Here is a 25,599-nt window from a genome sequence, read left to right on the forward strand (position 1 = left end):
CAATCCTTTACTTTTTTCGAAGTAAAAGACAAAGGAATGTATTTATTATTGAATTATCAATGCAATTGTCGTAGTTATTTCAATGCATGTACCTTAAGGGCTCAAAAGGGGCTTAAATAATTATATATTTATATTTATAGTTTTAAGCTGAAAAAGTGAAAAAAAAAATTTTTTCAGAAAACAGACATAAGAGCCTTTTTCAATACCCCATTTGAAAGTACTTTGTCCAGTTAAATACTTACAAACACTTAAATTAACTTGTATCAGCCTATGACCCTTCAGCGATGAGCATTGAGGATATCTAAGCTGTTTGTCGTAAGATTTCAAGTGATGGCTTGACACAACTAAGTTCTATGTCATTTCATTTTCTTCGATGGATTATTATCCATCAACGCAACCTCAAGCTAAGCATAAGATCCACTTTGACTACTTCCACATACAATTTAATAAAATATTTTATTAAAATTTATCAAAAATAATCGTTAATGAATAAAGATCACAATCGCAGGATCTAATCGCTATTACTCGAGCAGTGCGTACAGCACACAGAACGTGAATTCCTGCAGTAAGCCAGTGTTTACAAATTACCGAATTCGAGGTAGTGTTGGCTGCTCAAGCCGTTTAAGTATAATATTTTCTCTACGAAGATCGTGAAAATTCAAAGTGAAAATACGTATAATCAAGAGAGTTATGGAAAGCAAAGAGGACGCAGTAAGGTATGACCTTTTTTGTGCATGCCATGATATATTTTCGACGAAATAACGACAAAGGGTACATGGTACACGAAATATTTTTTTGTATACGAAAATTACAATTTTTCATGGGAAACTAGAGTTATCTAGGGTTATTTGGAGTTAACAATTTAACAATTTTAAAATTTCCTAATTCGAAAATGAAAAATTTCGAGTGCGAATTTCCGCTAAATAGCTGAAACCTTTTCTGAATCGATCACTGTATTTTTTAACTTGATTCTTCTCCAGGGTGAAGGAAGAACCGAATAATATTTGGCCCGATGCAGATAATTACAATTCTGATTTGGTGATCAACTCAAAAGACAAAAACGTTGAAACATTTACCAATTATAAATCACCAGTAAGTTCAATGATTTGAATTATATTATTCTTTTCTACAATCCAAAATAACAACATAATTTTAATTTTAGGCAAATCAATTGAATGAGACTGTTACTTTACATGAAAGATCAGATGAAAAAATATTCGTAGAATTTGAGTGCAAAGATGTCAAAGCTGAAGCGACGTCTCCATCGACAACCATTTGCAAAATTGAGCATCTGAGTCATCCAGCTGTTGTGAAAATAGAACACGAAAATAACACCATTGATAAAAATGATAAAATATTCATGGATGTTGAGTGCAAAGATATCAAACCGGAACCGACGTCCTTTTCGACCAACATCCGCAAATCTATGCATCGAAATTTTGAGCCTATCGTAAAAATAGAAAACGAAAATCAGATAAATGAAATATATGAAAATATATTTATCGATTTTGAGTGCAAAGATTTTAAAACTGAACAGAAGCATTTATTAACAACCATCTACAAAGCAAACCCTTCGAGTGTGATATTTGCCACAAATCCTTTGGAGCAAAGGGTAACCTCTGTAAACACCTAAATTTAGTACATAATCGAAGCCAACCTTTCGAATGTGAGATATGCCACAAGTCATATGGTCGCAAGAATCATCTGCAAATTCACATGAATTTAGTACACAATCGCAACAAACCCCTTGAATGTAACATCTGTCACAAATCATTTGGACAAAAAGAATATCTTAATACTCATATTAGTACATTACATAATCGTAGCAAACCATTTGAATGTGAAATTTGTTACAAATCATTTGGATACCAGAATGTACTCAAAACTCACATAAATACAGTACATAATCGAAGTAAACCCTTTGAATGTCAGATTTGTCGGAAATCATTTGGACAGAAAGGTACCCTCAAGACTCACATAAATGCATTACATGATCGTCAAAAACCCTTCGATGGTGACATTTGTCAAAAATCATTTGGACAAAAACAAACACTCAATAGGCATATAAATTCAGTACATAATCGGAGCAAACCTTTCGAATGTGACATCTGTCACAAATCATTTGGATACCGGAACATACTCAAGAGCCACAAATTAATAGCTCATAATCTTGGCATTCCTATCAAATGTGAAATTTGTCACAAAGCATTTGGAGTTAAACAAAAACTGAAAAGGCACATAAATTCATTACATAATCAAAGCAAACCCTTCGAATGTGAAATCTGTCACAAATCATTTGGACAAAAATCACATCTTAAAACTCACGTAAATACAGTACATGATCTTAGCAAACCCTTTAAATGTGAAATTTGTTACAAATCATTTGGAGAAAAGCATGTCCTTAAAAAACACATAAATACAGTACATAATGGGAGCAAACACTAGGAGCATAAAACTCATTCGGAGACATATGGACCCAGTGATGACTTCTACATATAGATCCATCATATACATGCTCTGTGAAATTTTATATTTTTCATATGAATATCCTTCAATGTTGTAAAGAACAATAAAATAATTAAAACTGATGTGAAAAATTGTTGACTTACATTTCTGTATGGTCTTAAAGTCGTTCTCTAAGTATTTCAATTGTACTGATCTTTCAAAATTTCAACAATCAGTTGAACCTTTCTCCCAGTACCTTCTCCTTATTGATATGCGAGTAGCAATCCTGAATCGAAAACAGTCATTTATATGTTTAGTAGAAAAATTACTATCAATATTACACATTATTATAGATTTCTTTCGTGGGAGACGCGATCTAAAGATCTTTGGCACGTCAGCCACAGCAGCGGGCGGCTTCCTGCCTCGTTCGCACGCGGCCGCGCACATGAAATCTCTTTAAATCTTATCAATCACGGGAGAAGAAACAAAAAGCACAGGAATGAAAAAAAAAACGCGCGTCCTTTTCACCGTGGGGACGAGGGGGTTTAGCAACCAAGTAAGATTACACGCGTATGCATATTACGCATACGTGCCGTATGTATGCGATGACAAAAAAGGCAGTCGCATAGGCACACACTCGCAAAACATAATAATATGAATGAAAGGACACGGGTGTATAATACGATACGCATTATGCCCAAAGAGAGTGAAAGTGGTTATAAGACGTCCACTCCGCTTCTCTGCTTATATTCACAAAAGGAGCCAGCCGTGAATTAAAAAAATATACACATATCGCTCCCGTGCGTGTATGTGGCGTAGGTGGCATGCGTGCGCATGAAAAAAATTCGGGCGAGCAAAAAAATGGGATGTACGTCGTGGCGCGCAGGACACAGGCACGCACACGCACGCACACACTCGCACGTCCTTGATCCGTAATAATATTCCCTCTTTGTGTCACAGGCAGAGCAGAGTAGAGAGAATATGTATATTCGTATACAATAGTGTCTCGAATTATAATCACGTCGGGCTACAAAAGCCGCTCTGCGCGCGACCGAGAGAGCGATAATTGATGCTCTAAGGCATTTATACGTATTCTGTCTGTTATACATATATACGTATAAATGTGGATGAGCATGGATGTATTATATACGCAATCTCGGACAAGAGCAAAACAGCAGCAGTAGCGTTAATATATGTATGTTCTCGGAATGAGGGTGTATATTACAATCCTCCTTGGTTGGCGTTAGACACGAGGCTAAAAATCGAGCGAAATTTCCGAGGATGAATTCGTCAATTTTTCGCATGATATCACGCGACTGAAATAGTTTCACCGTCCTGCTGCTGCTGCTGCTGCTTGCTCGACGAAGACGAAGACGACGACGACGATTACCGATGCGAAAGAAAAGAGAGAAAGAGAGATAGAGAGAAAGAGAGAATGAAAGTTTATGCAGGTATTCACGCAGTCGAGAGCGTCATCCTTGCTCTTTTCACTGCTCGTTTTGCTCGTTGGAAGTTCACCTTGAAAAATATACTTTTATTCTCGTCGTATATATATAGTCTTTCTCTCTCTCACTCGACTCTCTCTCTCTCTCTCTCTCTCTCTCTCTCTTTCTCGTCGGTTGTTGGTGATGTGCGCAAAGCAACACTCATACACACACACACACACACACACACACAACAGAGAGCAGTCGAGGCAGTCTCAACGCACTCGAACTCGATGTATATATTTACGCGACGTCAGTACCCCCGAATGTCAGTCAACGATGTCTCGAGACGCGACTATATATACAGGAAAAATGCCGATTTTTAGGCATACCAGAATCTACGGATCGAGGAATCGGCGCACAAAAATGTAAACGAATGACGTATAATGCTACGGGGGGCGCAAGCTCTCACGAAGAAATTCGATTTTTACGCTTCTAGTGCGATGTGGGTATTTTATACAAGCATAATAATACACGTTCGGCAAACGTATGGTAGCTCGAACGCCGCTCCGTGTCTGTCTGTGTCTTGGTATGTGTGCGCCGCGAGTAAATAAAACGAGTCATCGCGACGACGGAACGCGCGCTACGACCTTCGGCCACGCTGAAATACCACACACTCGAGAAAAGCGAAGTGAGAGAGAGAGAGAGAGAGAAAGAGAGAGAGAGAGATTTATAAAAGAAAGAAGAAAGAAGAGAAAGAAGATTTTTGCGCGCGAGGCCATCGGCGAGACAACGACCGGTTACTGCCTCTGCGGCCTTTCTTTATTTTCACCTACGCGAAAATATATAAATCTCGTGCGGCTTATACTACTGCCAGGACGTACTATTACTACTTGTTTTCCTCCTCTTCTTCTTCGCCTTCTTCTTCTGCTTTTGCTGCTGCTGCTGCTTCTATACTTGCAAGCTTGTAGTACGTTGCTGAACCGGATTTGTTCTCTTGGTGTGTATGTGAGTTTTTTAATGTCGGTGTTTGCGAGTGAACGAGTGAACACAGGGTGAAAGGGAAAAAGGTGTAAGTATGTGGCATTGGCGGAGAACGATCCGAGAAAGGTGCAAGACATGCGCAGCTAATACAGCGCACACGATGTATCGTCTTCTTTTTGCTGTTGCTGCTGCAACAAGAGAGCTTTGAGCTCGTAAAAGCGGAGATAGACTCGCCGCGGCGCAGTTTTCATGCACATAGGTGCGCTCTTTTATGGGACTCGTTCGCTCGATTTGTTGATAGCTCGGACAAATTCGTTGATTTATTGGCTCGTCTGCAATAAAACTTTGATCGATTTTTTACGCAGAGTATAAAAAAAAAAAAAAAAAAAATAAGTACACCTTTGAAACGATAAGTTTTTTGTTTTGCCGCTCGCTTTTTGCAAGTCTTTACTCATTACGGCTACCATAATACGTAATTCATTTGAAAGTGACAAAAATTACTATCAGTATATTCCAAGGTGTCGAAGATTTAATTACTGCTTCTACGACGTGTGTAATTACAAGCAATCATACATTTACGCGCGTCGTGTGTAGTAGGCATATCGCATAGTGGAGAGCCTCTCTCTCATATCCGTAAACGCGACCAACTTTTACTTCGATAATGTGTAATATATAAAAAAAAGGCTATAAATTTTTGTTTAACGAAGATTCGCCGTGTTAAACCGCGATCGTCGTGTATAATGTGCGCGTGACGATGAAATTTTACCGTGATCATCCGAATTCAGGTGTAAAATGTGCGCGCGCTACGTAGTTACGTAATTCCCTCGTTCTTTTCATATTTTTCATAATAAATCATTGGCGTATGCGATTTTTATCTTGATTTCGTGCTACGGCCTGGCGCAGGCAAAATGCGCCGCTCGCGATCTGCCTGCGTGTGTATTCATGCTTTTTCTTCGATGTACGCGTATGAAAAAAAAAAGATCGCGTCCAAGTTCGCGCGCGTAAAATAAAAATGACGGATATATCTTCGTAGTTACATAGCAGTAGCCCGCGCGCTTCGAGCTCGGCGCCCGGTGCACCAGGTGATATGCAAATCTTCGCTGCAAAATGTAACAGCTGCGAGTGTGCGACACGACGACGACGACGTTGTCGCGTAAGGTTGAACACACAACTCGTCGCGTACTCCTCCTCGTTTTTTTTCTTTTTTTTTTTTTTTAAATACCACTCGATGCGGCTTTTATTTGCCCGGGCGTCTGCGCGTCGATGTTAATCGTCGAAAAAGCTTGCGCGCGCTAATTACATTAGACGACGGTGTTTATTGTCGCTCGCGCGCCGAGATAAGGCCAGGTTTTTTTGCGCCTCGCGGAGAAAGTCGACTTTGAATGTGAACTTGGAAATGGCATCACCATATCGACATTCATCGCGAAGTCGATCATCTGTATAAAAGCGAGTGTGCGATTATTATTAAGCGCTCGATCGTCTCCGTTGAATTATATCTACGAAAAAATGTCTATATCCTTGAGCGAAGTATTTACAACTATCTACCACGTGGTGGCTTGCGAAGAACACAAAAAAAAGGAAAAGGAAAAAGCGCCGTAGCCGTGGCGCTCCGCATCCACGCACAGAAACACGCGCGGGTCGGGGGAGAAAAGTCAATGATATCGGTGCGTATGGCGCATAACACGCGCGCGGCAAATAATAATAATATATATTGCATGCACTGGCAGAATAGTGAGTGCATTTACGCGATTACGCAAATGCGGCGCGGCGTCGGCTATACTACACAACGGCCTCGCGCGATCTTTCAAGTTTTAATCGCGGGTAAGTAAACACATAGCTCAAAGAGAGCTTGCTCCGATAACTTTCTTAGCCTTGAGTTGATGATGATGATGATGATGAAGAGGCAGCAGCATAGATGTAGTGACAGCTCACGCACACGCGTATATAATACTTCAAAACGACGACGGCGGCGGCGATCATAACGTCGATGGATAGCGGCGCAGAAAATTTTGTTGCAATATAATGCACGAAAGGTCTCAGCTGCTGCTGGAAGGCGTGCAGAACGCGCGCGCGCGCGAGGCAAATATTTACGCTCGAGCTCATCGACGTTCTAATCAGACGAGGTCGTCGTTAGCAGCAGCAGCGGCAGCGAGAGAGTACTCGCAAGCGCGCCTCGCGAAGCTCGAGCACAAGTTATTATTATTATTATACGATCCGCGCCTTTGACTTTCGATCTTCGATTTTTGTCGAGAGTGGTGTACATTGTGAAGCTGCCCGAGATGCTTACACGTAACGAGCGCGTGTGCATCAATCGCAGGAAAGTATAAAGCGTGTAAGCTAAATCTATATAAGCTCGTTGCGAGCGCGGATTAGGTACATATATGTGTCACGAACGGGTGGGGGTGGGACGCTCTCTTGCGCACACACACACACACACACACATGCACACGTATACGTATTATGAGCGAGCGAGAGAGAGAGATGGATCCGAGACAAAAGCCACGTGCGCGCTAAAAAGGCGACTCGCAAGAAAGGAGATACACATCTAAGTGCGCGTCGTTGTTGTGTCTATAGGCTCTCTTATATACTCTTATACATATACCCGAAGCAAGGTCATCCTAATGTGCGTGTGCTCGCGCGCAGGCAAACGCTATATTACACATGTGTACGAGTACCCAGGCCTAGCTCTGCCTATGATAATGTAACTCGTGTATGTGTGTGTCTAAATGAGTACTTGCTGCAATAAATTATACCGCCTTATATTGTTATAGTTTTTCCAAACACATCAGTTTCACAGTGCAGCACTGCAGCGAGGACGAGCACAGCAAAAAAAAGATGATCGCATGAGTTACCGAACCAAACGTCAGTTTTGGATCGAGGCGATCGATTGACGCGAGCCCGACAGCGCAACAATTTTAACGATGGTGACCGACGATTTTTATCGATGGTTATTCCAAAAATTCAAGAGAAATGACACTGACATTTCTCGAGATTTTGACAGCTGCTAATTTTCATATATGTTAATAATATACGCTTTTATTTTTACCACTCGAAACCCCGATTGAAGCACCTTCGATGTATGAGTAATTTATGAGCAGATACGTGAGCGTTTTTTTTCAATTAGTGCAATTGTTTTCAAACGCGTAGTTATATCGATCGGGCGATATTTTAACTCATATAATACACGGTAGCACTACTTGCCTTTTAAAGTCTCGAAAAGGGCATTACTCTCTCTGTGAATGGGAAATTTTAAGCTGCCGCGCGTGAACGTCGAAAAAAAGGTACATGTAACGTCGTTTCTGCGAGTCCCGGGTGTAGGTACCCATGTTGCACTACATACAAGAGAGTTCGGCAGGCTTGTCAAGTGGACGCAACGACGACGACGAAAGCCAAAACAAGAGTGATCGCGAAAAAAGGGGTAAGGGTGAAAGCCTCGTCGCTCGCGCAATGTGCCTATACGTATATTGCGTACAATCGTATATATACGTATACACTGCACAACGTGTCTCAAGAGCCACATTAAGGATTTGTACGGTGTATAAAACGCCGCGCGCTCGCGCGCATTTGCCCATATTTAAGTGAGCCTCGATTTTTTCTTTTGCTTCTTTTTTTTGTCGTCGTTGCTTGCTCTCCTCGAGGCAGCCGGACGAGAGAGAGAGAGAGAGAGAAAGAAGCTTTCAACTCTGCTGCGTTCCCGCACCCGAGAACGATAAAAAGATTTTGAGTTATATGCCGTATTACCGAGGGCCAAAGCACGAGCGAAGTCCATAGGCGCGTAGAGAGTGTGTTCCGCTTCGAGTGTAAGCGAAAAAAAGGGACGACGCGTTTTATATATCATGCGCGTCAAATCGTGTACACTGTTCTGGCCCAAAAATTAGGTCACGAGCATGAGACGAAACACATTTCCGAAAAAGATGAACCCAAATGTTATCTCCAAGTGCCCATATTTTACTCGCGGGGAAATGCCATTAAACGCACGGGGAAAGTTTAAAAACCTTTTGTGTAATATCTTTTATCGGACCGTATCGGAAGTAAACGGATTGAAGTGCCTATGGATGAAGCAATATGCTTTCTAAAGAAGTCTATCTTCGTATTCTTTTTTTTTTGCGCTATCAAAGTCATCCCGTACGAGCTCAAAAGTGTTATAGGGGTCATATACGCCGGAGATACATATAGAGAACGACAATACAACCAAAAAATCGATATCTTGCAAACACACACAATCGCGGCGTTTCCTTTTCGCGCGCGGGCGTGTGCGAAGGAACAAAAAAAACAAAGTAGGGGGGAACCGCCAGCGCCGCCGCTTATCACATCCGAAGTTTCAAATCGCGCCGCGCGCAGCAAATTAAAAACACACTGCACTGCTGCACCGCCGTCGTTGTGGTGAGTGTGCTGCTGCACTGTCCGCTGTACTGTGCACCGCGCGGAGAAACGAGCGAAAGTGAAAGTCTGCTGCTGCCGTGTCGATGTAATACACGAGTTTTTGCGAAGTGTATTACAGGCGTCTAGACACCTGTTCAGACTCATTTATATCATCGCTGACGATGATCATCATCGCACCGAGAGTTTATTATAAATACACGTCCAACTTTCTTTGCCCGATTCATCATACGCATTTCCTAATTCATATCCCAAAATATATCGATATAGACACTTGTTTTGTTATCGGTGAGAGAGAAATGTTTATCTACACTTTGTTTGGACATGAAATTGTCAAACAGATAGATCGATAAAAAGGATAAGAGTCTTCACAAAAGAGGTGTCAGAGAGAGAGTCATTTGTCTATCGCCTTTTTGAAAAGCTGGAAAAAAGCTTTAATCCACGTACGGTAGCGAGGCGCGCGTATGCCGAGGACTGTGCGCCCAGGCAGTATAGTAGCCAGAGAGTGAAGAGAGTAAGAAAAAGAAGGGAGTAAAATACAAACACAGATACACACATATATGCAGCGCAAAGAGTTGCTAGAGAGAGAGAGAGAGAGAGAGAGAGAGAGAAAGACGAGCACAGAGAGCAGTACAGAGAGCACAGCGCAGAGAGTCGGAGGAAGAGAGAGAAATACATAGAGTCGCGTGGTAAAGCGGAGCACACCGCAACAGTTTGCTGCTGCCTGTGCAGAATACTGCTGCTCGGAGAGCGCGAGCGTGTGCAGATATACACGCATGTGTGAGTGTGCGTAAGCGTTAATATATATATATATATATATATATAGTAGCGAATATACACGCGGCGGCTGTGACGGCTACATAGCATGGCAGTAGTCTGTGTCCATGTCTGCTGCTGCTGCTGCGTGTGAGCCTGTGTTGGTGCGAGCACAGCTCGAGCAGCGAGCGAGCGAGTGAGCGCGCGCGCGCGCCTTGTTGTGTAAGAGCTTTGAAAAGTAAAAGTCGAGAGCGCGCAGCCGAGCTCAGTTACGAATTCGACGCGAGACCGCGCGCAACTACACTACACACTACCGACAGCACACGGCACACCACGCCAAACCAACCACTCCTTCGTGGACTGCTTTTAAATATTATCATCATACTTATATATATACCGCTGCACAAACGCAGCATATATATATTCGTCGTGTGTGCATGTACGTACGCGCGCCCCGTCGTCGTTCTTCGTATATGTACCTCGTACGCTTATGCCTGAAGCTTCGAGGATTGTGTTTTGACAGTGGCAGTGTTTAGCTGCTGCTGATTTTTTAAAGCTCTCTCAGTCTGCTGCTACCACGATCATGTGCATCGTGAGATTCGACAGGCGCGCGATCGTCGACACGTCCATCTGTGATTCGTTTTACGTGTGGAAAAGTGCATAGATAGAGCAAAAAAATTTTTGCCATAAAATAAAAATAATACAATCGTGTGCCTGTGTGCCAAATAGTGCGTGCGTTATCCGAAAAAAGGTGATTGTTTTTCGTCCCAACAAAAAAAAAAAAAACGAATATAGACCGTGTGTGCCATGGGGGAGCTTGCGTAACTTGCATCGCGCGAGCCATACCACCGACCTGTCAACATTTTCGACTCCCCGATCGCCCAGAGATGTGCAGATGAGAGAGGAGAGGAAAATAACGAAGAGCGAAGGAAAAGAGAAACAGACGCAACGGAACGTGCACAAATACTTTCGATAGAGTTGCATATACACAGTTATATATAAGTGCAGCGAGCGCGCGCGAGTTTATAATAAAGTATAAGTAAGCGCCTGGCACTTTTACTCTTTCGCTCGCGCGCTTATAGTCTCTGCTTGGTGTGTGTTGCTGTGCGCGCGAGTTTCGTAAAAGGTGGATTACGAAAACTCTCCGCAAGAGTGTATATACACAAGTGTAGTACGTGAGTGTGTGTGTCTGTGTCTGTGTGCGCCCCGCGTGTTTGTGTCTGCTGCTGCTATACGTTCTGTGTTTCTGCTGTGTGCAAGTGGCAGCAAGCGCATATATACATGCGGCAAGCAGCACACTAACACAGATATACATATATATGTATAACATCGGCGGAAAAAGTAGATATACACCGCCGCGCTGCCGGAGCCAACACACAACGCGAGAGAGAAAGAGAGAGAAGTGTGTATAAGCAACAAGGCGCAAAAGAAGGCCCAGCGCAAAGCGAAAGGATAAAGAGAAAGGAATAGGCCTCTTTCTGCCGTTCCGTGGTGTTTCTTTCACGTCGAGTCCTTGAGCCGACTATATATACACATTTCTGTGGGGGCTTGTTTCTCTGCCTCTTTCTACGCTATCTTTTTCTCTCTCTCTCTCTTTCTCTTTCTCTCTGTCTCTTTCGCATATTCAAGAGAGCAAGTTTGATACGTACAGTAGTTGCGCGGTATACACCACCCCACTCTCCTCCGGTCTCCAGTGCTTGCAATACACATTTCCAACGCGATAGGCAGCATGTGTGAAAATTGACGGCTTCGAGCGAGGCTGGAAAAAGTGAGAAACAAACGAAATCATGAGGACCAGCTGACACACGCACAACTTACTTTGGGAGGATTTTTCGTGTACCAGCTTGACACAGTGCCAAATTGATTTTTTTCAGTGTGATTGTTCGACGCCCATTGTTTTTCTTTTCTATATATTTATCGAATATATATTGAGATATTGTAACATCGATGTGCGCGAGTGAGACAAATGTGCGGAATACAGGGCCCTGATTCGCATAAACGAGTGTTCAAAGGACGGCGCGGTTGTTCTTTCGAAGTGCCTGGCCCCAACGACAAGACTTGGCCAAGATAAAAGGAAAATAAGAGCGACGCGCAGGAGAGAGAGAAAGAAAAATAACAAAGTGATCTTTTTTTTTTGGTTCGAAAGAAAGAAGTAAAAAAAAAATTCTGAAACAAAAGCTCGGCTTTTCCACGAGGAAAAGTGCGTGACGATTATATTTTGTGACGTGCGCAAATACATAAATACACAAAGTGAGAGCGCCTGCGGAGCGAGCGTGCGAGCACGTGGTTAACACACACAGCACATCGGCAGCAGCAGCAACAGCAACTGACAGGTTGGTCATCGAGTATTATGTATTGACGCTTATGTAGTTTCGTACGAATACAATACACGCATGTAAGAGGTAGATTAATTGTGCACGGAGTCGTTTCGAGTAACGTTCGGCAGAGACCGAGTTTGTTTACGTTTAAAAAAAAAAGTCGATGAAATTATATTTTCTTCGAAAAGTCTCCGAATGCGTTTGTTATTGTTTGCGTCGTTCACGCGCGCGCGAACTCACAAAGAAAGTTTGTTTACATCGAGAATGTGTACACAGCGATGACACTTCCGAAACGAAATGCTTCTTTTTTGCCGTCATAAACAACTTGTTGCATTCTTCAAACTATCATCGGAGAAAGACATAGTGAACTCTAATAAATGTAATATCAGTGAGGATATTATATCGACTTGCGTCCGGCTTTTTTGTCTTTTCATACTTCGCTAAAAAAAAGGAGGCGAGCAAAAAAAAGATCGTAAAGAGACGCGTGCATGCAAACGAGATCACGTTTTGGTCGCGCTTATCGCTCATTGTTGGCGCGATAGTAGTCGTCGTCGTCGCTGCCGCCGACGTCGTGTACAACAAAACGAAAATAAATCATCGAAGCTACTTTCACTCGTCGCGCGTACAAACGCGTCGTCGTCGTCGTCGTCGTCGTCGACGAAATGATTATGTGCCATTGCGGAACTCATGTTTATTTTGACGGAAATCAGTCGAGTACACGGATTAAATAAATCAAAAGACTCAAGGGTAAACATTTTCATTGATAAATCTTTTTTTTTGCGCGCTCGAGCGAGCGCGATGATAAGAGCGATCTTTTTTTTTCATATATAATGCTGTCATTATTTACATGCGTGAACGCGACGCCGAAAAAGGTGCATGCGGAAATTATTTACCTTTTTTTCGATATCTTGAGTCTCATTCGTAAGCTGCACTGCTTCTGCAGCTGGTGCAGATTCAGCTGCAGCGTCGAGACGCGAGACAGACGCAGTGCGTGCGCGCGCAATTGAGAAATGAAAACTGATAAAAAAAAAGTGAAAAAAAAAGAGTTATTCGCCGTAATGAAAGTCTTTATCGCTTTGATGAGGTCACGTAATCAATGGTATTAGATATTAATATAATAAGCGCATCGCGTCACATACACACACTCACGTGTGTGCGTATGTTACATTATATACATAATACATTAATTAAAAGACGCATATGAAAAAAAAATACGTATTTTACCTCGTCGCATAGTCAGAATGTTTATGCTAATTGAATCGATACGCGAAAGCCATTTGTATGATTATTTTATGGTCGAGTCTAGATATATGAGCTTTTTCGCACCCATGTAATTACGCCCGAAAAAATTCGCATTATGACATATAATAAGTATAATAATATTGAATGTGAGAGCGAGAGTACTCAAGAGCGAGTGGTAACCTCATGTGCCGCGGCACGTTAATGTACACATACGCGTGCGTAATACATGTGAATACAGCACGTGTGGGTCAATTTTGTACTATTGATTTTCGTACTATCGCTCGCTCGCACTCTTTACCGGGAAAATCGATCGATTTTTTTCCAGAGTTTTGTGGGGTAAAAAAAATCATTTTCTCGCAGGGCACGTAAATATGTTTACTGCCTCTCTCGTACGACCCAAATGTCATTTTACACGCGCGACTCTCTTACCGTGAAAGTTTACGCGACACACGAGTCTTTACGAGCCATAGATCTCTCATTGTGTGTTATTTGTTTACATTATGCGCGCACACCTATTCCGTACGTGCATTGCGAAAGAATAATATTGGCGTTTTTTTTTCGCCATAAAGATGAAAATTTGTACGAATCGCGCACGTGCAGTGTGTGCGTTAACGAGAGTGAAAGTTTTTTTTTGTTCTCTGCTCGATTCTCAGTTCGTCAAATTTTCCAAAACTCTTGTAGAGTATATATTTTTCGCGTATAAGGTAAAGTACACGCGCGCGTGTACCCGTATAACTGCAGCGTCAAGCGAGCAATTTGGTCTTAGAATTTAGGTTACGCGTGTGCGTACTAGGCTGCGTGATAAAAAAAGCACGTCTCTCTCTCTCTCTCTCTCTCTCTCTCTAATCTCTTATCGCACATACTTTCGCGCGGGGCATAAAAAAAAGGCGCGCGTATAAATACCATTATCGAATCAGAAGGCGAAAAATTAAAAAGCTTAATTCCACCGAGAGCTCGTTCGATTTTATATTCGATGCACGCGCGGGCGAGCGCATTATCGCTTGAATTTTCTATATATGTAGCCGGTGCGTCGATCGGTGCACTAAGTCGTTGCGAGCACGCGGTTATTCTCGAGCTCGAGCCGAGACTGCCAGACTGCTCGATTCAACAGGTTGCGATCGCTGCCGCGCGAGCAAGCAAAAAAAGAAAAGAACTCCGAATGCGTATCTCTATAAATACGTCGTAAAAATAGCTCAAGTTCAGCGCGCGATTCCTCGACCGCATGTATATGTAACGTTTCGGTCGGGCCGAACGCACGATCGAATGGTATTTAAATGACGAAATACATTTGACTTGCGCACGCGACTTTTTCCAATTGTCAGCTCGAAATTATAAGCTGTGTGAGTGGTGTGCGGCTCCGTATACTCGCGCTGGCGGCCCGAAGTCGATAAAACTGAACATGGAAATTCGCTACGCGCTCGAGGCGGGATAAGAGACAGCAGCAGCAGCAGCAGCACACGACAAGAATGTGGAACAAGTTGCGAACGTATAGCGCAGTGCTTTGTATGCATGTAGGATAAAACGATAAGATTGCGAGCTGTGCAGCACGACTGCGTGAGCGCAGCAGATTATCGGACTCTCTTACACATAGGCGTGGATATACACAGAAACGCGCGAGGTTGAAAATTTTTCGCCGGAAGTCGAGGGATAGCAGTGGAGAATTTTCTTTCGGCTACATAAATTTTTGTGATTCCCACAAAGGCAGCAGCAGCTAGCGCAAAGTCGAGGTGAGAAAGAAGAAGAAGAGCGGATAAAAAGGGAAAGAGATAAGTCAGGGCGATACGCGAGCGAGCTGCATGTATATTAAATGCATACGTAGTAAGTACAAGAGAACGAGCTGAGAGAGAGAGAGAAAGAAGCCGAGGTGAAATGAGCGGGTCCCCGACTGCTGATGCCAGGAAAAAGGGCTCCTGCACCATATATATACGAATAGATGAGAAAATAAAGATAAAGGAATGCCTGTGCAAATTGCGTGCGATGCACGCGCGCCTGTGCGCCGGCCCAAAGTATACGCGTATGCGGCAGCACACCTTCATTTTATACGTGTACTGCGAGCGTATACTATATAGAAATGAAATTTTCCAACGGAAAGGGAGAAAGAAAGGGAAAGAGAGATTTATCGCTTTGATGCACCTGCCCCTGGCCTCGCGCACAAGTGCAATATACGCGACGACGAGTGCCGCGGTTCTCGCAGCTCGCGTGTGCGCGTCTGAAAGAGGATGAAAAAGAAAATGTATAAGCGCGAGTCATTGCGTGCATGTGCGTATTACATACGACGTGACGACGACGACGACGACGACGACGACGACATACACTTACATATAAGTTTTTATTCAAGAACGAGATTTATTTTTTCCTCCCTCACCTCCTGCCGCGTACTCTTTCTCGTAAAAAGTAAGAAAAAATAATGAAAATTTCGAAAGTTAACGATGTTCAAGAGAGTGTATACAGTAAAAGGGTTTGGGACGTCTACTATGTGGAGCCTGCAATCAATGTGGGAAAAAAGGAGGAAGCTAATCAGAAGTGGAAGTACGCCTCGGTGAGCGCGAGGGCCTTGAGCGCCACCGACGAAGAAGAAGAGAGGTGAGACGCTCCACCTCGTGATGCACATACACATACACACATACGAGCTCGAGTTTAATTGCCCCCGAGTGCAAAAATACGCTATAAAGCAGAGGAGAGAGAGAGAGAATAATGCAGGAAAAATTGAGAATAGCACGATACACATTCGCAGAAGAAAACAGGAGATTAACGCAAAAAAAAAAAGAAAGAAATTTGATAAAGAAAGAAATATTACGATCGCCTCTTTTTTATCCGAAAGTTGCGCGGATCTTTATCGCCTATAATCTAATTGGATTTAAAAAATGTAAAAAGAAAAAAGTGCTTCAGCCGGTCGAGAGATGCTGAGTAATAAACAATTGGATGATAGGTATTATCACGTCGAAGCGCACTCGCAACTGCGAGCGCGGATTTGATAAAAACACCGATCGCAAACATTGTTGCAACGCGCTCGCGCGCGCTTCGATAAGTTCCCGAGTTGCATTATATTTTCATCGAAGATAATGCAGCGCGCGAACTTTGTCGTGAGAATCGCGAGTGAAAGCTCTCCTATATGCGGCACATACGATATCATACGTACGATTCGACGGTGTCCTTGAAACGATACAAACCGAGCCAGCGATTATTATTGAACTTTCGTCGTGCGGGAGCTTTTACGCGCGACTCGTCTTCTTCTTCTTCTTCTTCGAGTGCGGCGCTCGGTCGAAGTATATTAACGAAAAAAATAAATTATAAATCAAGTCAAGGATGAACTTTTACTTCTTTTTTTTTCCTTTATTTTTTTTATTTTTATTACGTTTGACCTGTTTTCGGGTCGCAGTGGCGGCGGCGTCACTCTCACTCGCGCCGATTGCGTTACGCACGCACACCGCTGCAGAGTGCGCCCGCGTGCACTACGTGTCGGGCTCCGATCCGAGGGAATGCAAAAATATTATTACATATTATGCGTTCGTGTGTGTGTGTATGCGCGCGCGCTGGCGCATGGATTATGTTTCCAATTATCCGATTAATTAAGTAAAAAATTATGCAATTTGCATCATGCTCGCGTCGAGTATAGTTGCGTGGACGCGAAACGCGTAAAAGCTCTTAACTCGAACGAACGAACGAATGCATGGGAGAGAGAGAGAGAGAGCGAGCAAACTTTTATTTTTCTACTTTTTTTTCTCTCCTTTCCTCTCTCTCCGTAAAAGTCAACACAATTATCATTGCGAAATTTTCACCTGGCTAAAGGTTACTTTATAATAAATTTACGTTCTCTCTCTCCCTGTCTTTGCCACTGGCTCTCGCTTTTTCTCTATTTTATAATATAGCAGAGAACGTGTATAATAAACGAAGTTGCAGGCAAAACGAACGATATACAAAACGAACGCGCCGAGAGAGTGTACATGGGCAAAGACCGGTCGACTTCCCAACGCTCTCCTGCTATATACTACTAAGTGCAAGTGTGTATGGGTCTGAGTGTGTGTGTGTGTGTGTTGCCACCCTTTCTATCCGTCGTCCCTTTCACTTTCATCTATCGCCTGCTACTACTACTACTTGGCCGGAGCTCTATTTGCGCCCGAGAGAGGTCTGCGCGCGCCTTTTACGATACACACAATATAGCTGCAGCAGCGGCGGCAACGTATAACAGAAAACGCGAATCAAGCACACGTACAGAGTACACAGGCAAGCGTTTGTATATGAGCCTCTTATCCCATGTTATAAAGAGAATGTGATTTTGCGAAATTCGCACTTATATTTCACTGCTGCTGTTGCTTGGCGCATGAGTTCGAGTGTGTATTATACTTGTATCAGGCCGTGTCTTTCTTTCTCTCTCTCGAACGCTTTGATTTTAGATTTCGAGAGCTTGAGAGAGAAAGAGAGACTGTGAAAGAATTTTTATGAATAAGATAGACGTGTGTTCGTACACCGAGCGTGTAAATTACAGCCCAGTCTTTATTCTTCAGGGCGTCTCGGAATCACGCGCCGTTGACATTTACGTTTATTTTGAAATTCGAGTAATGAATGTAATAATAATAGCCCATGGCCATATAGAAAAATACAGATCGCGGAACGAGCCCTATATACACTCGAGAGCCTTCATAATGTTCTTTCAACGAAGTTATAATACTTTATGGATTTAATCAGTCATCGAATGTATCGCATGCGTCGTCGAGGTTCGGTCACGCGAGCTCGGCAGCAGCCCAACCACACGGTTCAACAGCCTCTTCCGCGTTTCAATGCTTATTACTCATATACATACTTTCTTCGCATTTCACTTTGTGCGGGTTGCCTCGAGAGCCATGCGAAATGTGCTTCTAAATTTTTTCAACGACACACAAAGCTAACGTGAACGTGTAATGTGCGTCAGCGAGCTTGATTTAGAACATTGTGCACGAGTTCGCCTTTTTGACTAAATCAGCACATGTTTTGTAGTAGTCGTGTAATGATTTCTCGCGATAAGCAAGACGCTTTGCATTATGGAGAACCACGTGTTGATAGTCTTAGTCGTACAAGCTCGATTCCCTCTTTCTCTTTTAACTTCTTTTTAAACAAAGTGAAAAAGATTTTGAAAGACACGCCAAGCCTAGTCACCGCTGAATATTAGTTTTTATTTCCAACTCAATTAATGATTTGAATGAGTTCTCTTTTAAAAATCGGAAGAAAAAGCAAATGTATGACGTTAGAATACTATACTCGTATTGCAAATATAACGAGACCAGCGTTACGCTAGCTTTTCTCTCTCTCTCTCTCTTTTTGCGAGTATAATTATCGGGCGATATGTGCAGTGCGCCTCGCGCGTCCCCACCCACAACACTCGTCGTCGCAGTCGTCGTTGTCGTCGTCGTCGTCGTATGTAAGCTGCGCTCTCTACATGTGTGTATGTATCCGCGAGAGTGAGATCATACCGGCCGCGATTGCGTAACTGCTACTACTACTACTATAGTATAGGTACGCGCGAGTTTTATAAAGCCGATGATTGTGTGTACCATATGCAGGTGCTACATACACACACACACACATGAACTACTGGGCTGCACGCACGTTATATGCGCTTTTCCATACACGTTCGTACGGAGTGTGTTTTTCTCTTTTTCAGCGATGATTTTTCAATTCGCGTCCATTAATTATAGCCGCGCCGTTGAGTTGAGTAGTTGGTAATTTTTAATATGGAGCAGCTCTAGCTCTTTAATTGCACGATCTGCGCCGGGCAAGGTCGGCCATATACGCATTATATGCGCTACATACGGAGACTCTACGACGATGTACGCGCGTTATTTTCTCTCTGCGCGGCGGCGCAAATAAAAAATCGTCCCAAATCGTTCAACGTCCTCAAAGCTCCACATGCCTATAACTTGCGTGCCCTAGAGTACGCGACGCGTCTCTAAGCGCATCGTGCGTGTGTATGTGTATGTGTGTGAGAGTGGGTACACGAGCAATTACTCTCCGTCGTCGTCGTCGTCGTCTACTGCCCTTCGTCTCTTATCATCGCGTGTAGCAGCAGCAGTAGTGGCACGTTCTCTAATAAACGCGAAGCCTCTTTCGCACCAATTGCGCGTTGTCGGGAGGAAAATTTCCGGCGTCGCTCCACTTTTACTCGGCTGCAGCAGCATCTAATGGCCTGAATATCTGCGACGCGTAATTCTGCTGCGTGCGCTCCGTACGCGCGTCGACGACAAAATTTTTCGTCTTTCGCGTACTACGCCTGCGTACATCTCTGTGACGCACCGAGAGACTCTTTCACAAGCTCTTTCTCTCGATATAACTAAATATATGCCAAGAAAGAAAAAGAGAGAAATAACGATTGTATTATTGAGATCAACCGATTGCGTAAGTCGACGGGTGTGTGACATGTATAAAGCTCACGCGACCGTAAAGCTTATGATCTGACTTTCAAGCTCCTTTTATAATGCCCTTATAGTGTATGGTTACGATGCAAATCATCCAAATTCTATTTCTTTTTCTGCTCTCTCGTTGTCGTTCTTTATTTTCTTTTCTCGCGCTTATTATAATGAATCGGAAATTCGAGAGGAGTGCCTCGCTCGCTCGTGCACACGCAGCCTCGCCCCGAAGCTCTGTGTTCTCGGCAGCGAGAAAAATTATCCGTGTGACGCATTTTCACATTATACTCTCGGCTCGCTCTCCTCCTCGTTTGGAAAAACTGCCGAATAAATTACTCCGTGAATGGGAAGTATTTACGTATTCCGAGTGCGTGTATATATGTATCTTGAAGCTGCTTTGAAAACAAAATGAGTATAAGCGCAGAGATTTTTCGTCGTGGAAATTAGCGACGCACAGGCACACACGTGCACGAGCGGTAAATCAAACTATGGTAGTTTTTTCGCGCGCAAGAGCGAAACAATGTAAGCGGATTGTTAACCGACTAATGGGCTGGTGCAGCTACAGCAGCCTCACAATGGAAAGTGTATTAGCCTATCGAATTATCGACTAATTCTATATTGTCTAAGTATTTCAATACTCGATACGTTATTTGACTACCGTCGTTTTTTTTCGAGTTCAAACAATGCGATCGAGGATAGCGATTTTCATAACTTATAATCAATACACGTGAATGTGCGTGCATCATCGAAAAATCCGCGTTGATCCTTCTCTCTCTTGCAACTTGGATTCGAGAAAAATCTACAATTTTTCCTCTCTCGATGAAACTAGGAGGAGTATGTGTGTGGTGTGGGTACGGAGCTCGTGTCTCTTTTTTTCTATCTCTCTCCATATTAATTTGCATAATGCATACGTTTCAAGCTAAGTGCTACATAATCCAATAAACGTGAGAATGCGTTTGAGGGAGTAACTATTATGTATGCCATGTCTTTTAACGGTTAAAGTAGCGCGAGAAGCAGCTCTAAAAAAAGAGTCTATAAAAAATAGATTACGCCGCGATGTGCTTTACAGCTTTTTTCGTCGAAGGTCGTCGCCTCTTGATTAGGAAAATGCATCGTTATTACTATTTCGCAACGCGACGATCGGCGCCGGCGGCCTTGACAGAGGCCCGCGAATCTACTTTTTTCCGCGAGCTTGGATAATCTAATAGTCTCTCGTTTTCATGAAATTTTTCTCTTCGGAGAAGCCGAGCTCATGTGCAGTCGGTCGATCGGTTGTCTTGCGTGCCATGCGCAGCGTGTATATGAATGTGTGCAGTTTACATTGGCTTTAGACTGTGCCTCTATACTATGCTAGGCGAGCTGTTGAGCCAACCGATGCGTATAAAATACATCGCTCAATGGCAGTTGTCATGGTTGACGGATTGCGTAATGGTTTCTAACAAGCGAGAGAGAGAGAGAGAGAGAGAGAAAATAAAAACAAGAGATCTGCGCGCGTTCCACATAATATTACCCCGCGTGCACCAACTATATACGCGTATACTATATGGAGTTACGTAAAAAATCGCGGCGCAAAAATGCGCCTCGGTCTTTGTTACGATCCGCCCGTATCTGTTACTCGGAGAAAAAAATCGTCGCTGCGGATACCCAATCCTGACCGGTACTCGAGCCATTCGATCACCGCAAAACGTACTTATACACTCGTTCGCGCACCTAATAACAATAACGAACTTTTCAAAGCTAGGCACTAAAAAAAATGACGATTATTAGTCGCGGAGCGTTTCGCGTTGGTGAAAAATAATAAAAAAAAAAGAAGAAAACCACGTCGCGAGAGTACTCGCAGCGACTACATGGCGGCGGTGCAGCGCGCATATTCGCGGTGGCCGCGAAAAAAGAAAAGCGTCGTCGTCGCGTCCTTGCGCAAGATCGTGGAACATACTCGTACTCATACACATACAGACAATATAATGGTGTATAGCAAAGGAGGAGGAGAGCAGCAGCAGCAGCCAAACAGTAGCACTGCAAAGCTGAGCGTGTATTACGTGAACGCATACATAGCACAAGCGCATACACACATACATACACATAGACACCGTCCGAGGTGGGGCTTAACCTTGAAAGAATCTTTCCGTCATTGCGCGCATAGCTTCGAAAGTGGACGTATGTATGTATGTGCGCTATGTACGCTATGTACATAAGTCGTGTACTTACATAGAGTGTACGTACCGAGAGAGAGAGAGAGAGAGACCACTTCTTTATGTATCCTGATGTATTCTCTCTCTCACTCAATTCACTCACTCTTCGACGGCTAAAATGTACAAAGCATTGCGTAATCATAATAGAATCAGTAGTACAGCGAAAAAAAAGGAGAGTCTAGATGTGTATACGTTATGTATAATAGCAAATAATGTAACTTGCCTTCTTTATTGTTGCTATTTTTCTCCATCTAGAAAAATTTTTCATTACGTGTACGTGTGCAGTTTTTTCTCTCTCTCTCCTTTTTTTGCCGCATTATTTGTTCAATTGGATAGTAGTTGATCAAACTAAGCAAGAAAGAGATCCGGAAATTAACGAGCTTGACCGTGAAAAAGAGACTGGCTTTTTTCTCTCTCTCTCTCTCTCTTTCGCTTTCGATATAATGACGATCGCTGCAGTCACTTTTGTTATTGACGTTGGTGCATTATGTATGTATAGGTATATTACTACTCGCGGCCGAGCCATATGCACGCGCCGAGCTGCAGCTCCGAGAGTGAAAATGGCATTCTAATGACGCTGAATTACCACACACACACACACACACAGGCTTATTACATTATTAAATCTAATACATAGACCAACTATATGTATGCTGTCACGTGCGGCGAGTGCGCGTGCATAAATGCATGCATAAGATATATATATAATTTTTTTTTTTTTGAGGAAAAACAACGGCACATCGCCGATCGCATCTCTCTCTCTCCCTCGCTGGCCGGTCACACAAAAGAAACGATTTTTCATTATCTCCCTGAGCGAAGTGAGCGAGTCGCGATTATATGATCTGATTTTAATTACACGGTCTGTGCGAGCTATTTTCAATGACATCGCGATTATATTATTCTTACGAGGCGCACGGACAGAAAAAAAGTGCTCGAATTATGTATACACGATACATTTCAACTTTATAAACGAGTAAACGAGTTGTAATCGTGCGCGCAGGATACACGCCGATGACGAGCTAATCTGCCTTCGTAATAATGTTTCTTTTTTTTTATTATCATTCGACTTTTTCCTCGATATACAGAATTATAAAATCTTGTAGATCCTGCACGCGTGCATGAATTATAAAAGTGATCGTGCGAGAAAAAAAACCCCGGCAATTAATCATCGGTGCGTTGAGTGAAATAATAAGCCATCTTGTCGCGCTTCTCACGCGGCAAATTTGAATCGAAACAAGTACGGCTGAGATAAAAAAAAATAAAAATAAAAAACAGACCGCGCGCGAACAAATCACGTATAGCAGCGGCACAACCTCCTACACCTCTATATATGCAGTGCGCACTTACAGGAGGACAAAGACGTCGCTATTAACGCGCGAAACGAGCATTCAAGGCTCGAATTAGTATTTTTCTCTCTCGCTCTCTCGCTCTTTCTCACTCGTATATAACGACGAGGTCGAACTTCCAGAGTGATGTCTCTTTTTGCGCGCTCGCGAGCCGAGTCGAGCGATGCATATAGCGAAAGCCTCGGCCATTATAGAGCTCGCGATTGTTTCTTATATAACTTCTAGAGCAACGAATATGAGCTAGAGAGAGAGATCATGTAACGAGACTCGCCTACACACACACACAAGTGAGCGCATACACGCCTCGCCTCTATCACACCTTTGTATTATTATAAGCCTTTTTACCTCTGACCTTGAATTCGCCTTGCAAAGAGCGCGCGTAACTTTTTGTATGGACAAGAAGAAAAAAAAACAACGACGACGACTAAGCGAGAAATTCGCTCTATACGCGGCGTTCGCGAGGGCACAACGAAAAATGCGCACGATTGTCATGCATAATGCGTATACTATAATCTAAGTATTCCCGCATGCGTTGCATTTTTTTTTTTTTTTTTTTTTCAGAAAAATACTGCACAAGGCGTGTGCGCTTGGAAAAAAGAGAGACTTATGGCTTTTTACGCGCGCGAGCTAGCAAAACCTTGAATTAATATCACCGATGCATAAGCAGAGCGCGGCGCAGTCGATCGTTATTAATTGCCAATTTTCGAGCACTCTAATTGCTTATTATACTTATTTAGCTGTGTGCAGGAAGCGTCATATAATGTTTGTACCCACGCGACTTATCCAATGAACGTACACAATTTTGTTAGAAAAATAAATAGAGAGAGAGAGAAAAGAGAGGGGGGAAAGAGAGAAACAAAGTGCAATTATTTACATAATAATTCACCTTGAAAGATGCATCATTGAGCCGTGTATTATGGCTATTATAATCCCTCCTTGTTATTACGGACTTTCAATTCATATTCAATGAATCTCTCACGATCGTTTGGAAGAAGAAAAAAAACACAATAAAAACAGTTTTTTAATGCTCCTCAATATACCGTAGCAACTTGCGATAAAAATCCATGTTACAGATAACTTTAATGGGTTAATTTATTATCCTCGGTGGAAGGGTCACCTAACGTTAAGATGGAAAAAAATCAAACGAGCTTAGAGTGTAAAGAGTTTGCGATGATGACGATGATGATGATGATGCAAGGCCACTTTTCGTCGTCGTAAAATACAGATTAAGAGAAAAAAAGTAGTATATTATATACTGCACGCGCCAATGGCAAATCGTAAAAAAATGGAGCGGAAACACCGGCGAAGAATCGTTTGGGGTGTTGCTTAAGTTCGTTAATTTGCGTCATTGCTCCGTAATTGACTCGGTTTTAACAATTAAAATAAACTCGTGCGCGTGTTATGGGGCTGAAAAAAGTTCTCGTGAGTCCAAAAATAAAGTGGGACAAGAAGCATCCCGCAAGTTGAGAAAAATGTGTGGAATAGTGCGAGGCACAAGACAAACGTATTACTTTCACGTGCGTCATATATGGGGAAATTGACTATTAATGTCAAGGCCTCCCCTATTATAAGATATCATGGAAATATTACGCTGTTCGTTAGTGATTTTACACCTACTGCAATAAAATGTAGAGGGAAATTACCAACTCGAGAGAAAAGAAAGAAGATGTAGAATGAAGAAAAAAATATTATTTATTCAAAATACAAATCACTTTTTTGGGGAATTACGATTCTTTTGTCAAGTGGTGTTACTATGTGCCAAGCGACCTAATCGAACTGTAGCAAAATTTGTTTTTCTTCAAAACTTTCATTCAAGTTTATCCTCATTGTTCGCACAGTGTCCAATCTCACGAACCACCTTTCTTTCTTAATTTCGTCGATTCGAAACACATCGAATATATTTTCACGAAAAAAATAAAATAAAAATCTTAGCGAGCTCAAGAAAGCTCTGAAAACCCGTATATGATATTGCAATTGTAGCTCAGGGAGAGCAGCAGCAGCAGCAACAGCAGCAACAGCAGACGCGATAAGTGCGCGAAAGAGGCCTTCTCGCATTTTAATATCCTCACGCAGCCTCGACATTTGCGTAACCCAGTTTCGTCATTGTTCGATTCGTACATCCGTCGTTAAGC

The 25,599-nt window shown here is 42.8% G+C and overlaps 1 protein-coding gene across 6 annotated transcripts in view; it reads left to right on the plus strand.

Moving 5' to 3' along the window:
• Window positions 1-25,599, plus strand: part of LOC106654912 (transcription factor Ken) — a 43,921-nt gene that overhangs the window by 12,049 nt on the left and 6,273 nt on the right. For 4 of the 6 annotated variants that reach the window (XM_014375046.2, XM_023458492.1, XM_023458493.1 and 1 more), the window contains exon 1: window positions 10,273-12,322. The exons of the other annotated variants lie outside the window; for them this stretch is intronic. The gene's annotated coding sequence lies outside the window, so the exon portion shown is untranslated. Of the gene's footprint in view, window positions 1-10,272; window positions 12,323-25,599 lie in introns of those variants that run through there. 6 annotated transcript variants of the gene reach the window in all.

Source organism: Trichogramma pretiosum, unplaced genomic scaffold, assembly GCF_000599845.2.
Source record: "Trichogramma pretiosum strain Unisexual culture from Peru unplaced genomic scaffold, Tpre_2.0 scaffold46, whole genome shotgun sequence".
Lineage (NCBI taxonomy): Eukaryota > Metazoa > Arthropoda > Insecta > Hymenoptera > Trichogrammatidae > Trichogramma > Trichogramma pretiosum.